The sequence below is a fragment of the Thalia democratica genome, chromosome 3, assembly GCF_965202585.1.
Source record: "Thalia democratica chromosome 3, ktThaDemo2.hap1.1, whole genome shotgun sequence".
Taxonomy (NCBI): domain Eukaryota; kingdom Metazoa; phylum Chordata; class Thaliacea; order Salpida; family Salpidae; genus Thalia; species Thalia democratica.
The window spans coordinates 94,708,883-94,724,279 of NC_139167.1; positions in this window are offsets into that span (position 1 = coordinate 94,708,883).

A 15,397-nucleotide genomic window follows, 5' to 3' on the forward strand; every position below is an offset into this window, starting at 1 on the left:
GGTTATTGAAAGTGACATCAGTATAAATTTAATAAAAAAAAACTGCTTTGAGTCAAAATAAAGTGCTTCAAGAAATTCTTTTGTACACACAGTATTAGTCTTTTCAAGAATTTTAATGGAAATATGTTTGTACTCACTAGCTAGTCAAAGTGTATAAATATTAAAAAAATACTAAAGTTTGTTAGCTAAATTTAACATTCTTAATGAAGTTGAAATTTTCAAGGTAATAAAAGAAACTAATACAGAATACTACGCTGTTATTTATTTAGTTAGGATCAATTCATAACCAGTTTAGATTTAGATTAAAATAAAGTACTAATCATAGAAAAAAAACAATAACTTAAATAAAGGACAAATAAAATTTAAAGATTTTATCAAGTATTGTTAAAAAGTATTCTAAAACATTAAAATAACTAAAATCTATTAACGTCATAATTAAAATTACTATATAAAAAAAAGTAGTACAGTTTGTTAAAAATTTTTTGACTTTAATCTTTTGTGTTTGAAAAAAAGCCTTGTTGTGATTGATCAAACAAAATAGTTAGCTTAAAATAAGAGTTTTTTAATCTCAAAAATTAACTCAGCTCTACTTTAAACACTTTCATAAATGCACTGTAACTGTATGATTTTTGTGTTTGATTAAATCAACTTTTCTAGGTACGTCTCATGTGTATAAGTAAAATTATATATAAGTTAAAAAGATGTTTACAAAACTTTTAATGTGATATATTAAAGAGTGTGCATAAAAAATTAATTACTGAAAAATATATCATGAAATCTTATATATTTACCTACCTAATATATAAAAATCTAATAAAGCATTAAAAACAAAAACTCAATAAATTTACATTTGTTTTAATGATAAAAAAAACACTTATATAACAGCTATTGATAACAGTAAATATTGTACTAAACAAAAACTAAATTAAAAGTTAAAAGTCTTTTTAATATGAATTATAATTTAAATAAAAGTTTCACTTTGACGAAAAACTGTTGCTATTATAATTCATTTATATAAAAACTTTTTCCTAAATATGTTACAGTATGAAAAATGTATGTACCACATTTACTCTACTTATAACAAACACAATTTCAATTTGTTACTTTAGTACATACTTTGGTACTTGACTCGATTTTATAGAATATTAAACAAATCGTTTATTAAGTAAATAAGAATTTATGTTTGTCGTATACGAAACGACTTTAAATTTGTTCAACAATGATTATATGAGCTTATTTAGTTTTTTGTTTATATATATAAAATTTCCGCATAACATTAATTTCAATAAAATACATTTTTTGTTTAAACATCAAATATGTTGTTGTACTCTTTATTATAAATCAATATTAAACATTTTTTTATTGTTCTTACCTGATTATATGACTGCATAAAAAATAAGTGAAAATTCTTATAAACTAACCAAGCTTTTTAACTCTACTTTCTGAAACTACTTGGGTAGTTTAGTTTCTCGTTTATAACAGCAATGTATATAAAACTGTATTATAAGTTTTGTAGTGTATTAGTAGATTAGTAGGAAGTTTTTATTTAATTATCTTTATTTTTGTGTATCTTTTTAACTTGTATTCACCTATAGGTAGCAGTTTACACTTTACCACTACTCTGTGACAGCACCATCAAATTTGGTGCGTCAATGAGCGAGTGATTATAACTTTAACAGAATAGCATCCTGATGAAACGTCACCTCAACGATGTGTAAAGCTGACCAGTAGCAACAAAAATCAGTACTTCAGAAACTAGCAAAGAGGTTGACTGTCCATCCAGCAACGAGAGATATCCAGCAACACCGCAACAACTAGGACTAGGGCAAATCAACAAGTAGGGTCAACAAGTCCAGCAGCTATAGAACGAACAGAATCACTTCAATAAGCAACGCAGAGGAGAGATGTCAATCAAACGTAAAAAGCAGAATGAACGGAAGGGCCAGTAGAGGTCGATGTCTACCACTCAAAACGGCTGCCGCAATTATCGGTCAAACCACAACAACTGAGACTACCGCAAAGCAACATGAGGGCTCAACAATTACAGCAGCTACAGCATAAGCAGAATCACTTCAACGAAGCAGCTGATGCCCCTCATTACAGAAAAAACAAACAGGAGCCTCTATCAGCAACCAAGCAAAGAAAGAGAGTTTTCCCAACAAAGCAACCAGCAGCCGTCTTCCAATCAGCAACAAGCAAGCAGTCAACCCAAGTCACAACAGCAGCAGGAGTCGGCCGGAATTTAGAAGTTCGACGGTTAAGATGATAGGTTTCTAGCAAGCAGCAAAAGGACTTTTCCCGTGAAGAATTTCAACAATAACAAAACGCACGGAATGGAGATGTCATTCAGCTTAGATGCAGAACAAACAGAATGTCTAGTAGAGGTAGCTGTCTACCACTCGAAACGGCTGCTCAGTAGGATTTCACGAAAACAAAACATTTAGAAAATTCTTTATTTCTGTATAATATTTAATGCTTAAATTTAAAGAACATTTTAGCCTGAAACACATTGGTTAGTACCTTCGATTTACATTATTTAAAAAAAATTATTTACATTAAGAAATGTTTATCAAGTAGCGTAAGTAAAAAAATTTAAAAAATTCTTTAAAAATCTTCTAATTAAATAAAGTTAGTGTGTATTAGAGTCTTAAGTTGTAAAGTTTATCATTTTAAAATTTTAACTGTTATATTAACTTTTCTTTTAATGCAAAAGTTTTTTAACATCACCAGTTTTTTTTTTAAACTCTTATCAACAGTTAATCAATGTTTTAAATAACCTACTAATAATAGTTTTTTAAAATACTTTAACATTTTCATAATTTAATCTAATTGTGTGTATATAAACAGTTATAATATAACTAATTGTGTTTCTTTTTTAGGTGTGTATGTGTTATATTTTTATTTATTTTGTAAGATCAACAGTTATATAAAATTTTTAACTTTTTTTAACTAATACCAATTCTTAATTTTTTTAGACTATTTTTTTCAGTAAATAAATGTTTAAACTAACATATATAGTAATTTGTTTCAAAAAATACATTTACAGTCTCATAGTTAAATCTAATTGTGTGTATATAACTAGTTAATAACATAAATAGTTTGTGTTTTTTTTAGATGTATTTTATATGTTTTTAATGTCTCTTTTCGTATTGTAAAACTTGTCATCAATTGGTTGTTAATGAACACGTTTTCCTCTTTAAATAATAAGAAGGAGGTAAAATGTCCGAAACCTAAACGTTGCTGCTAATTGTTTTAAATTTAAGAAATATCCAGCCTGGGCAATAAGGTCCAAAACATATACAATATTGTTGAGAAAGACAGTGTAAGGACAGTGTCCCCATCTGTCTTTTTGATAAGCAGATATTCTTACGAGTGAATACTATCATATTTAAAATGAGAATTTCCGGCCTTAAAAAAAGTGTTACAAAAATACTTGATTAAATACAAGAAGTTTCCGTGCAAATGGAAATTTTCCTCAAAAGAAAAGCAAATTCTCTCGAGTCAGATTCGGTATAAAAGAGTTGCCTATTTCAATGCGTTTCCCATAAATCGCCGGACTAAGTAGAAAAAATTGTGTTTTAAATACGAAGTTTCATTTATCACGTTATCATTCGTCGCCTTTTTAATTTTAATCGTAGCACAACTTTTGCTCGACTTAGCAGCAAATGTCTATATTCAGCTTTCATTATCTCAATCTTTAGTCCAGTTTCAGGATCGTAAGTTTCATTTACTTCAATTTGTTGTCGAAGTTAGTTCATCTTTTACATTTTACTTATTCGCTTAAAAAATAGTAATTAATTTTTATGTACGTGTTTTAATTGTTTGGAACTGTAACGTACTTTCTATTTTTTGTTTGTATTTTTAAAAGTAGAAATACATTGTAGTGTGTTGTAATTGTTTAAAATTTGCCCTAACTTGATTATATCACTTAAGTTAAATTTTTCGTTGTTTGAAAGTTATTGAACATCTATAAGTTAAACTAGTTTTTTAACTAATGTTATTAGTTTTCGAGTGTTCTAATACTATTAAAGTTATTAAATACTTACTCTTAGGGTTTTAACTTAAATCGATTTTGCCACGAAGAACTTTATCATAAAACAAGTTTTGAACTAGGTAGCACTTATACACTTACTTAGTTTTCATAGCGCATTAATGATATTATAATATTTAAGTTCACTTATTCGCTCCCCTAACGTGTCCTTTACCCCTCGTAATCACTATAGACCTTTAAGTTATAATGACCCTTGGTAAGATCTCTAAGATAATAGGACAGATGGTTTTAACAGTAATCAATAAGTTCATGTTTTAACTTACTTAAAAAATAGTTTTTATTCATGATAAGTTCGAAACTTAAGTCGATTAATTCGATTTTTTTATGATTTTTTCTCACATTAAAAATCATCATTTAAAGTCAAACGCTTTTCTTTAAACTTTTTACAAACTTAAAATTTATTATCATAAAAATTGTATTTCGTTTTCATACTTTTACAAGAACCATTGCTTATCTAAAAATGAACCAAAGAGTAAAAATTTTATATAAATCGATCTATTGAATTCGTAATATTAAGCTGTTAATTAGAAAATGAATATAGTTTATTGAGTTTTAATAAATAATATACTTAAATTAGTTAATATCATTTGCTTTTTAAGTTAGTAGTGTGTTTTGTAAATTTTCTACTGGTACACTTGTAAGACTACAGACAGCAAGCATTCCCTGCTAATCACTCTTGAAATCTAAATGAGATGTTCTTGGTCAAAATAAAACGGTCTCAGGTACGGTTTACAGGGTATTTGAAATTTGTTAATAAATGCACCAGTTTCATACTTAAAGTCAATGTATTGAAAACTGTACAGAATCGTTAAAAAACTTCAATTTTGTTATTTTTGATGATTAACTACTATACGTTTAATGAAAAATTGACATATAAATTTCGCACTAAATAACAAGTATGCATAACAAATTGTTACTTAAATTGTTTTAACAGCAAAAAATAATTGTTGTTATGTAATCTATAAAACTTTTTACTCGTAAAACATTTGTTTAAAAACTTTAAATTAGTAGTTTTATAAATTAAAATTATTACAAGGTTTTGGTACAAAACTGAGCATTAAACTGTAAAACCTCTAATGAAGTAAAATTTTAAAGCTAGTTATTTTAAAGTTGTAAACTATACTGCTGTCATTTTAAATATCCAAGAAACGCCTTAATCTTTTCTAAAAATATATCTAGATATATTTTTGATTCTATACACATTTTTAACAGCTTAATTCTTAATGGTATAAGTAAACTAATTCTGAGTTTATAAAAACAGTTTAATTTTTAATCTTGTTCCTCTTCTTATACATCTTTTTAAAAACTTTTTAATCAACAAACACTAAAATTTTATTTTTGTTGCTGTATAACATAAAATATATTTTTTGGTACCTCGATAAAAGTACTTCTGTCTTTTGATAAATAAATTTTAAAGTTGATTAATTTATCGTTTTCATTAAACTATTTTTTTTTTTTCAAAATTTCCAACTTTTTTAAGTTAAAGCTAATCGAACTTCATGAGGCACACACAAAATGTTTGTTATTTTTATAGATATTTTTATGAAACAATATAATTTTTTAAATTTATTTTCATTAAATATTGGTTTTTAAGTTAAATGGGAAAGCCAACTAAGTAAATTATTGTAATAATGCATGTAGTTAAAGGATTAAATTAATTTCTTCAACTTAAAATTACATTTAACTTAGCTGTTATAATGGAAGAAATATTAACAATAAGAAAAATTCATAATAAAGTGTTTTTGAGTATTGTTTGTTATCTTTTATTGAAATTATGTTTCACTAGCAACATTTTAAGAAACATACTAATAACTAAAGTACATTTTATCTAAGTAATCTCATTTATCACAACTTACAAAATAAATTAAACATTAGTTTATTCGTTTTGTTCTGAAATTTTCAACTAGGCATGGTTTCATATAACTTATCTAAACAACGAGAAAGTTTTTATTAGTTTATAATTAAAGCAATTGCATTTTTTACTATCAATAAATATTATAATTATATAGTGTTATATTATAGAACTTTATATTTTAATAGTTTTTTGTTTAAATTAAGCATTAATTTTTTTTGCGGTAGAATATTAAGCCAAACAGGTTGTTTAATTTATATTGATTGTATTTTTGGAATATTACTTGTGTATGTTTAGATAACAACATATTTAGATTGTTTTGACCGTAGTAATTATCTAATCTACATGTACGTCTAAAATATTTCTGGGTCTAAATATAAAGATCTTAAAAATATTTTAAAGAGTCACTGTTTAAAAACTTAGCATTATTAGGAACACGTTATATGCTTCTACTGATAAGTTTCCAATAATTCATATTACCATACTTAAAACATAAAGTATACGGACAAGTATAGAACATTGTTTTAGAACGTCTTTTTGTTTGTTTAAATTTATTTAAATACACCAAATGAGTGATGTCTAAAAATTAGAACACCGTAAATTTAATTTTCATAGTTCTTAATAATTAACTCAATAAACAACTTAATAAATAAAGTATCACTATAAGAAAAGAAAAGGGTTGAACTAAAGATTACATACTAGACAAAAAAAAATGCATGAAAATACATCAAGATATAAAAGATCTCAAAGACATGTTTAAAATTAACACCTTAAGTTTAATTAAAATTTTACAATGTATGAAGATGTGTATTTAATTGAAAAAAATCTTATAAAAAATCTAACGAATATTTATAGATAAATGTAGATATTTAAAACAAATGTTTTTATCATCTTGTAAAAGTTATTATTTGATTGTTTGTTTTACAATTGTGAAAAAAAAAATATCAAATTTACGTCTAAACCACTAAATATTTTTCTAAAAAATCGTTCTTAGCTTAATTATAACATTATATTTGAAGTATAACTCATTCAAATACATATTTAGTAGAAATTAACTTAAACATTTTTTATGATCTTTACAAAAAAAAACACACATCTTAATAATCAACATTTTTAAGTAAGAAGTTAAGTAGTTCTTTTTGTATTAACTTTGTAAAACTTACGTTTGTAAAACTTTTTTCATTTTATTTATACTCTAATTTTTAAATAATCCTTCTTAATTTAATTGAAAAAAAACTTTGTTATAATTCTTAATTCATAATTTTTGAAATAGTTTTTATAAAAATGGTCAAAATTTATAATAGAATGGTTTCAAAAAGTAGCTGACTTCTAAGAAACGGTTTGATTGAAAAAAAATCAGTTATTCAATTGTTCTCGAGATAATTATAGCTTTTAGTGACTTTTTCTCTACAATATCTGCTGTAAGTTTCAAACATTCCGTAAATTTTACCTGAGAATTTTTTTTGAACTTCATGTGAAAACCCTGAATTCCTAGAATAGTCCTTTTCAGAGGCAGCAGCATCAGTTTTAACTGGTTATTTCTAATCTGCACCGTAAAACAAACGGTTGTATGATAATATATAGATACAAATGCTTATGGTGTATAAGGTTAAGTCAATTTTTGTTTTTTAGTTAGCTGTATCCGATACAACTTCCAAACTTTTGTATGGCGACTGTTCATATGAATCAGTAAACTGCCTTATATTTATTTTTACTAAGTAAGTAAAAATTTTAGGACAATACTAATGACGTTGGTAAAAGTTTTAAAAACAATTCTGCTTAGAACAAGAAAAAAAAGTATAAAAATGAAGGCAACTGAACTTAATGAAAATTATTTGACAGCTCATTTTTTTTATTAGTTAATAATTAGTAACATATAAAAATAAATTAGCTTCATTCTGTTTTTATTTTAAACTCTACTAATTATGTTTTTACCATGAAATAAAAATCTTTCATGTCATATTAATTACTTTTTAAGAAAAATTTACCATGATATTGTGTGATTAAAGAAAAATCTTAATTTAACTGTAATTTAACTTATTAGAATTTTATTAGTAATGACTAAGAACTTAAAGTCTGATCTGTATTGGTTTATAACAAGTAACATTTCTTAAAAAAAATTGTTAAGTGAAAGCAATAAAATTAAAATTAAACAATAAATGTAATAGATAAAACAATAAAAAATTGCGTATTCAACAGAGACATTAGTTTATAATTTTGTTCCGTAGCATATTCTGTAGTTAATTTTGGTTAAAAACAGAAACAATGTATTAAACTTTGAGAAGTCAGATATTCTACTTAATCGATGCGGCAAGATCAGTAATTTGTTGTTAGCATTTTTAATGTTTTAATAAAGACATTCATACACTAGGAATCTAAAGTAAATTTAGTAAGATTTTTATAAAAAGTTAAACCGTAATGTTTATTTTAAAAGTATAAATTACTTTCAGTCGTAGTATCTACAACTTTCAAAGTTAAATTAAAAATATTTTAAGCCAGTCATTTAAAACAGAAATAAACCTTGTTAGGAAACTATAACAGAACATTACATTGCATTTTACTTCAGTTTTTTGACTCACAGGCTATTTATTGTAATATTTAGAAAAATTAAGAACTAAAACTGCTTTTAGAATGTTGCTTTTAGTAGTAATGTGTACAACTTATAAATCTTGCAGGTATTGTCGGAGTAATGTTTATAGTAATGTAAAAATATTTAGAATTGTTATAGGTATTGTAAAAGAATGTATTTAAACCGATAAATTTTTATTATTTTTGAATTTTTTTAATACTTTTCAAAATAACTTTGTTTTTTTTTCAGCTTATACAAGTTTAATATGAAGGACCAATTCCAAACTTTTCGTTATTTCGACAGAAAAATAAAGTTTTATCATGTTGTTTTGAAAAAGTGAGTTAATTAAAACTACAAACAAAACAAAATAAATCTTTTAACAGTTATAAATGAGGTAGTCGCAGTAAATGACCTTATTAGATAATTTTTAATTTTTTAATGGCTTGTTAAATCTATTTGAACAAACAAAATTTACTCAATATACGTTAATAATAAATAAATTGCAGTAAATACGACTAAAAAGTTTGTTTTTATTTTGTTAACAAATTAACTTTATTAGGTAGAAAATAAGTAACAATTTATTGTGGTGATTAACATATGACGTTACTAAATTGCTTACAACTTATTTATTGTTTTTAATTATTAGTTCTTTTATAAAGCTTTACCCTTTTATTTTATTATACTCTACTACTAGAGCAGGGTTTCCCAAACTAATTTACGAAATCGCCCCTGTTTGATAAAATTGAAAAAAAATCGCTTCCCAGTATTTTATAAAATAAAGTTATTTTATTCTAGACTACGCACTTTTTAGCCGAAAAAGTTGTGTTCGAAATGTAATTTAGTCTGATACTTTTTATGCATGCACTTTTTGGCTGTGGTAAAAGTAGTTTCAGGGCTTGAGAAAATAATTTACAGTTGTTTCTTTTTAAGCCCAGTAAAGTGTATTAAGATACTTAATTAAATAAAAAGCCTATGTATTCTGTAATCAATTCTCTTTAAATATGTATTGTTTTGAAACTAATGAATCCATAGGTTAGTGGTAGACAACTTTTGTAGTCAGCAAGTCATATTTACTAAATAATCCTTTCTAGTTTTGAATTGCTAAAAAATGTACTTGCGGGCTGCGTAATTTAAAAATTAACATACAAGAAAATTAAAAAACTCGAGCAAAATAGTAATAAAATGATTAGTACTGTTGTGATCTAGGAAGTACTACTATAAACTAAAAACCAAAATGAAAGCGTTTTTCAAAATATTAATTATCAAAAAACTAAATTTTAATTGTGTTGCACAAGTAGTTTTCAAGTTATTTAGTGGATCGTAAGTTACCCATCTAAAATCTTAACTGAAACCTGACATTATAGTAATCTCTCATATAACGAATTTCAGAAATCTAGAAGTCATTTACTTATTTAAGCCGCACAATATACTTAAACTATTTTATAAACAAGCATATTTAAAAATTTCTATACCAGAGATTAAAAAAACTACGCAAGAATAAATAGTTTATCTGACACATTATAGGATAAATATTAAAACATCATTGCTGATCTAGTTTGAGGAAGATTGACCGGCTGGTCGATTGTCTCGCATGAAAACTGGTTTCATTAATAGCTTCTGTTAATACAGTAAAATTATTATTTTTAACACTTAGAAATATTATAAGCAAGTTAGTTGTAAAGTTTAAATTCAATTTTAATCTTTTTTAACTAAATGTTTTATAGTAGAATACCATTAAATAGTGTTTTATTTGAAATAACCTTTAAAAAATTAAACCTTAACTATAACAATTTTATTTTCTAAATAAAGAAAACTAACTATAAAACGAACTAAAGGTTTTACGATTATTTCTGTAAATAGAAAATAATCAATTAAAAAACTTTTTATTTGGTTAAAAATTTGTTTTGTAACTGTAGCGGTCTTTTTGATGGCTAATTTAATTCAGTTCAGAAAAGAATTTTTAATCTAGCAATCAGCCTCTAATAATTTAACAGAGGAAAATAGTGAAAAAATTAAAGCTAGGATTAAATTGTTAAAATAAACAACACATTTTAACTTTCAAAATATTATGAACTAAGATAAAACAAAAAATAGTTGTAATAATTGTTTCAATCTCCTTAAAATATACATTTTTTTAGAATAACAACTCAGCTTAGAAAGTAAAACTAACTTTAAAATCTTTTAAATTAAAAATTGAAGTCATTTTAAATAGAGACCTCATATCTATACTCTTTTAAAGCCAAGTTAATCTTTTTTGAAATAAAAACTTTAATGGTTATCAATTTTTTTTTTATTTATGCAGATTCAACAAGTAATAACAATAATCTGTCAAATAAATTACTTTCAAAAAAATGTTTAAATCACTATTTTATTAAATTTTTTTGTGTGATGTAAAACGACAAATATAAACTACAAACTTAACCAGGTCAAGCAACTACTACTAACTTTAAAATCATAAACCACTTTATTAATACAGTAGACCAGGGTTTCTCAAAGTGGGCGATATCGCCCCCCTGGGGGCGATTTTGGTATGTCGGGGTGCGATAAATAGTAAAGGGGCGAAAGGGTGGGCGAAAACTAGTAAGGGGGCGAAAAGGGGGCAATTTTAAAATTTTTTGCAGACATTTAGTTTTCACTTTTTAGCTTGCTTTTTTACTTATTTTAGCATGCTATCAAATATTTGACCCTGAGGTAAAACTTGAACAAAATAAGTCCATTTCGTTTACGTTAAATTTCTAGAAGAATCAAAAAGTTTAGGACTCCTCTTTTCATTTAATTTACATAATTTTATTCATACCTTTTCTCATTTAACAATTACATAGGTCATAGACGAGTGAAAATCCTCTCACCATTTCATAACCTGACATATATGCCATTTATGATCTTAACTGCTTTGTAAAAATCTATGTTATCGATTATAAACTATCACCCTAAGATATTTCCAATTGTTTCTTAAAAAGTCACTTGGTTAGAAAAAGAAAACTATATTAAAGTCAATTTTGCAATAGAATAAAAAAGTTGTAATAAATTAGGATAAATTTTGTAAGTTTTGTTTTTGAGCTTGCACTACTAAATTTAAAAAAAGTAGCTTTTGATTATCATGTATTCACATGTTTCTTATTTATGTTTGATAATTCTTAAAGAAGTGAAATGGTTATAAATAGGAAATTTTCTAGAAAAGTTTTTGGCTGTTTTTAATTCAGTTATTGATTATTTTCTTAAAAGGATAAGGTATTGGCAGACAATCTTGTTAAAAGAAAAATAACAGAAATGAAAATGCTTATATGTTAGACTTATATGGTAAGTTCTACTATCTGAACAAGAATTTACAAGGTAAAAACTTGAACCTTGCGAAAGTCATAAGTAAGATAACCAGTTTTAGAAACCAACTTGAACTGTATGAAAAAAAAATCAAAAATAATCAGTTTGCAAGTTTGGAAAACTGAAAACTTTAAATCAGTGAAGGTAATGTAGAAGTGCTTTCATCTCATCTGAAACAGTTTAAAGGTGACATTGATAAACGGTTTAATTACATTTTTTGATTAAATGTCACGAAGTGGATTATGGATCCCTCCGAAGCAGTAAGTCAAAAACTGAAGTCTTTTTGAAGTAAACGTTTACTTATAGGAAACCTTCTCAGTCTTACAAACTGACCTTGAACTTAAAGTAAATTTTTCGAAAGAACGATAAAAAAGCTTTTTGACTCAACAAAAACTAAGGCAAAATTTTACCATCATTTGGGAGGAAGTTAGATTGTTGTATTTAGCTTTTCCTTGTAGGTTGTTGAGAAACCTTACAGTTCAGTTATCAACATCTTTAGCAAAAGATCTTATCTAGATATTTGTAATTTGTGATTTTTTGGGATATTTCTTATTTAACCTGATTTTTATTGTATTTAAGTATGCTTTTTTTAAGAAAAATCTGTTACTTTATTTATTCTACTACAGGTTTGCTTAATGCCTAATGAATATAAATGATGGTAGACTTCCTCTTTAGTTCGCACTTTTTACCAAAAAAAAGTACTTTCTTAAGTTTGACTTAAATAAAGTCTATTACTAACTAATTATTATTAAAACAACAATATTTATAATATTTTATTGCTTATACAGATTTATTGTTTTAAATGAATGATTATTTTATGTTTTAGTTGCTTTTATGTTTATTCATAACATTATTGCATTATAATATATTGAAATCTTCCACTTGTATAAAAAATTACCATAATCTCTCGAGTTCCCACTTTTTGGTTTTGTTCAAAGTGTGAACTCAAGCGGAAGGCTCCTGTATTAATATAGTGGTTTATGATTTTAAAGTTAGTACTAGTTTTGCTTTGACCTGGTTAAGTTTGTAGTTTATATTTGTCGTTTTACATCACACAAAAAAAATTAATAAAATAGTGATTTAAACATTTTTCGAAAGTAATTTATTTGACAGATTTTTGTTATTACTTGTTGAATCTGCATAAATAAAAAAAAATTGATAACCATTAAAGTTTTTATTTCAAAAAAGATTAATTTGGCTTTAAAAGAGTATAGATATGAGGTCTCTATTTGAAATGACTTCAATTTTTAACTTAAAAGATTTTAAAGTTAGTTTTACTTTCTAAGCTGAGTTGTTATTCTAAAAAAATGTATATTTTAAGGAGATTGAAACAATTATTACAACTATTTTTTGTTTTATCTTAGTTCATAATATTTTGAAAGTTAAAATGTGTTGTTTATTTTAACAATTTAATCCTAGCTTTAATTTTTTCACTATTTTCCTCTGTTAAATTATTAGAGGCTGATAGCTAGATTAAAAATTCTTTTCTGAACTGAATTAAATAAGCCATCAAAAAGACCGCTACAGTTACAAAACAAATTTTTAACCTAATAAAAAGTTTTTTAATTGATTATTTTATATTCACAGAAATAACCGTAAAACCTTTAGTTCGTTTTTTAGTTAGTTTTCTTTAGTTAGAAAATAAAATTGTTAGAGTTAAGGTTTAATTTTTTAAAGGTTATTTCAAATAAAACACTATTTAATGGTATTCTACTATAAAACATATAGTTAAAAAAGATTAAAATTGAATTTAAACTTTACAACTAACTTGCTTATAATATTTCTAAGTGTTAAAAATAATAATTTTACTGAATTAACAGAAGCTATTAATGAAACCAGTTTTCATGCGAGACAATCGACCAGCTGGTCAATCTTCCTCAAACTAGATCAGCAATGATGTTTTAATATTTATCCCATAATGTGTCAGATAAACTATTTATTCTTTCGTAGTTTTTTTAATCTCTGGTATAGAAATTTTTAAATATGCTTGTTTATAAAATAGTTTAAGTATATTGTGCGGCTTAAATAAGTAAATGACTTCTAAATTACCGAAATTCGTTATATGAGAGATTATTATAATGTCAGGTTTCAGTTAAGATTTTAGATGGATAACTTACGGTCCACTAAATAACTTGAAAACTACTTGTGCAACACAAATAAAATTTGGTTTTTTGATAATTAATATTTTGAAAAACGCTTTCATTTTGGTTTTTAGTTTACAGTAGTACTTCCTAGATCACAACAGTACTAATCATTTTATTACTATTTTGCTCGAGTTTTTTAATTTTCTTGTATGTTAATTTTTAAATTACGCAGCCCGCAAGTACATTTTTTAGCAATTCAAAACTAGAAAGGATTATTTAGTAAATATGACTTGCTGACTACAAAAGTTGTCTACCACTAACCTATGGATTCATTAGTTTCAAAACTATACATATTTAAAGAGAATTGATTACAGAATACATAGGCTTTTTATTTAATTAAGTATCTTAATACACTTTACTGAGCTTAAAAAGAAACAACTGTAAATTATTTTCTCAAGCCCTGAAACTACTTTTACCACAGACCAAAAGTGCATGCATAAAAAGTACCAGACTAAATTATATTTCGAACACAACTTTTTCGGCTAAAAAGTGCGTAGTCTAGAATAAAATAACTTTATTTTATAAAATACTGGGGGGCGATTTTTTTTCAAATTTCTCAAAAGGGGGCGATTTCGTAAATTAGTTTGGGAGACCCTGCAGTAGACTTCCGCTTGAGTTCACACTTTGAACAAAACCAAAAAGTGGGAACTTTAGAAATTATGGTAATTTTTTATACAAGTGGAAGATTTCAATATATTATAATGCAATAATGTTATGAATAAACATAAAAGCAACTAAAACAAAATATAATCATTCATTTAAAACAATAAATCTGTATAAGCAATAAAATATTATAAATATTGTTGTTTTAATAATAATTAGTTAGTAATAGACTTTATTTAAGTCAAATTTAAGAAAGTACTTTTTTTTGGTAAAAAGTGCGAACTAAAGAGGAAGTCTACCATTATTTATATTCATTAGGCATTAAGCAAATCTGTTGTAGAATAAATAAAGTAACAGATTTTCTTAAAAAAAGCATACTTAAATACAATAAAAATCAGGTTAAATAAGAAATATCCCAAAAAATCACAAATTACAAATATCTAGATAAGATCTTTTGCTAAAGATGTTGATAACTGAACTGTAAGGTTTCTCAACAACCTACAAGGAAAAGCTAAATACAACAATCTAACTTCCTCCCAAATGATGGTAAAATTTTGCCTTAGTTTTTGTTGAGTCAAAAAGCTTTTTTATCGTTCTTTCGAAAAATTTACTGTTCAAGGTCAGTTTGTAAGACTGAGAAGGTTTCCTATAAGTAAACGTTTACTTCAAAAAGACTTCAGTTTTTGACTTACTGCTTCGAAGGGATCCATAATCCACTTCGTGACATTTAATCAAAAAATGTAATTAAACCGTTTATCAATGTCACCTTTAAACTGTTTCAGATGAGATGAAAGCACTTCTACATTACCTTCACTGATTTAAAGTTTTCAGTTTTCCAAACTTGCAAACTGATTATT